Source organism: Ptychodera flava, chromosome 2 (assembly GCF_041260155.1).
Source record: "Ptychodera flava strain L36383 chromosome 2, AS_Pfla_20210202, whole genome shotgun sequence".
In the NCBI taxonomy this organism is placed as follows: domain Eukaryota; kingdom Metazoa; phylum Hemichordata; class Enteropneusta; family Ptychoderidae; genus Ptychodera; species Ptychodera flava.
Genome location: NC_091929.1, coordinates 19,873,415 through 19,875,597, shown reverse-complemented (window position 1 = coordinate 19,875,597; position 2,183 = coordinate 19,873,415). Strand labels below are relative to the sequence as shown.

Below are 2,183 nucleotides of genomic sequence, written 5' to 3'. Positions count from 1 at the left end.
CATATAGACAGATCGACAGATCGACAGATCCATACGTCAATTCATTCACCCATCCATCCATCCATCCATCCACCCATGCACACGTACGCGCACACATACATACATACATACATACATACATACATACATACATACATACATACATACATACATACATACATACGGTGATCGTTAGTGCGTGAAATGTCAAACATATGCACTTACTTTCAGTATTTACGGCAATCTTTTCCCCACCATCTGCAAGAAATCTAACGTCATGTGATTGCTGATCTTATGACTTAACTGTTTAGTTAAAAATATTTATTGCGCAAAGATGTTTGTGCCCATGAGTGCAGCATATGAATACAGACAACTTTGTCCCGATAATATTTAATACTAGGTTATTGGTAATTTCTGTTGTTGTCTTGATCCCTCCAGGTTTAAATTAGTTCGCCCGCATTCATTCGATGCAAAGGGTACTATTGATTTTTTGACAAATACGCAGGCGTATATTTAGATAACACGCAACGTGCTCTTCGTTAGAAGTAATTTGCCATGACGGAGTCCAATCTGAGGTTGTTTAAACAATCATTACTCTAGTAGTTATCTGAATCTTAATTAGCACATACCTTTCGTCTTCTGACAACCCGTGGCCCCTCGAGGCGTTCCTATTTTATAAATTCGTATTGAAAATTCGATTAGGTATGAACATGATTTATGGAATCTACATTTCATTCTTATTATAGCCATGTGTCTCCTTATGTCTCCATCGATCTATACATCAATCGATTATATATATATATATATATATATATATATATATATATATATATATATATATATATATATAGATATTCAACTATACAGTTATACCTATATCTACACATTTATCCATCCATCCATCCGTCCGTCCATCCATCCATCCATCCATCCATCTATCTATCTATCTATCTATCTATCTATCTTTCTATCTATCTGTCTGTCTGTCTGTCTGTCTATCTATCTATCTATCTATTAGATATCTATTGTCTATCTATCTAAGAGGAATCACTTACTTGTCAGTGTTCTGTCCACTGTTTCTTGTCGGGGAGTAGCTGGAAAAGCTGAAACATTTATTTATTTATTTATTTATTTATTTATTTATTTATTTATTTATTTATTTATTTATTTATTTACTAATTATCGTATTATCAAAAGCTACACCTAATTTCCTTTTCTCCCTACGCTGTTAGAGCAGCTTTTCAGTACATGATAATGATTATTGCCAATGTCGTTTGTTTATTCGTTTGTGTGTTTGAAACATGTGTTTGAAAGATGAGGGGGAATGACTCTTTCTCACACATATAAATATGCTCGCCGAATTAACAAATTGTTCTTTTCCTACTGCATAGCTTGTGTTGCGTATAATCTGCCATTGGATCATACATAAACGTGATCTGCTCCTGACTACATGATGTTGGTCATCAAAGTAAGAGTTCACATGCACCATCAACATGTTGAGTAAAGAGGATTCATTTTCTTTTTCATTGCAAAGGCTACATAGACATTAGACATGCCTTTCTAGTTGGAAATTTGATCATTTCAAAGGCGTTGAAAGCCGTTGTAATTCGGACAATAGAAGAAGAAAGTGCATTTTGAAAACATATACAAACAAAATGAATATTTTTCAAACGTTACTTATAACGGACTATTTGTTATTGTATTTGTCTGCTGACAAAAAGTGTTGATGAGATGATCTGTGTACTCACAGACTGATTTCTGTCCAAGTTTCAGTCCAGGCTTTAATGCATCCAATACTGTGTCGTTATGATTTGTGTTCTGCAATGCCAGAAACAGAAGTCTGTATCCATCAGCACGTTGCTTAAACTTTTCCAACATACACTGCAGACGAGCCTGTCCATACGCCCTCTGTAAATACCAATAGTAGAGTCGTTTAAAATTAAGATTAATGTCCCAATGAATGCAGATTTTGATAGACATCCTGTAATATGTGATATTTTTGAAAAGTTCAGTCTCGCTTTCCACAGAGAGTGTCTAAAACTTCACTTACATTTATCTGCTGTATATCTCTATCGGTAAGAACGCCTGGATGCATCCGTTTGATAAATTGTATTACTGGATCAACTTGTACGTGGGACAACAGTGCATCAAAATGATTTTTCAAAATATCTTGCTGTCTTGGGTTCATTTTGAATGTGGTGACT

General features: G+C 34.7%; 1 long non-coding RNA gene across 1 annotated transcript; it reads right to left on the bottom strand.

The window, feature by feature from the left end:
* Nucleotides 1-1,028: 1,028 nt before the first annotated feature.
* LOC139147394 (uncharacterized) lies at nt 1,029-2,183 on the bottom strand. Its single transcript, XR_011555715.1, has 3 exons — nt 2,030-2,183; nt 1,728-1,887; nt 1,029-1,082 (listed from the first exon to the last, which is right to left on the bottom strand). It is a non-coding gene; the product is annotated as an uncharacterized lncRNA (long non-coding RNA).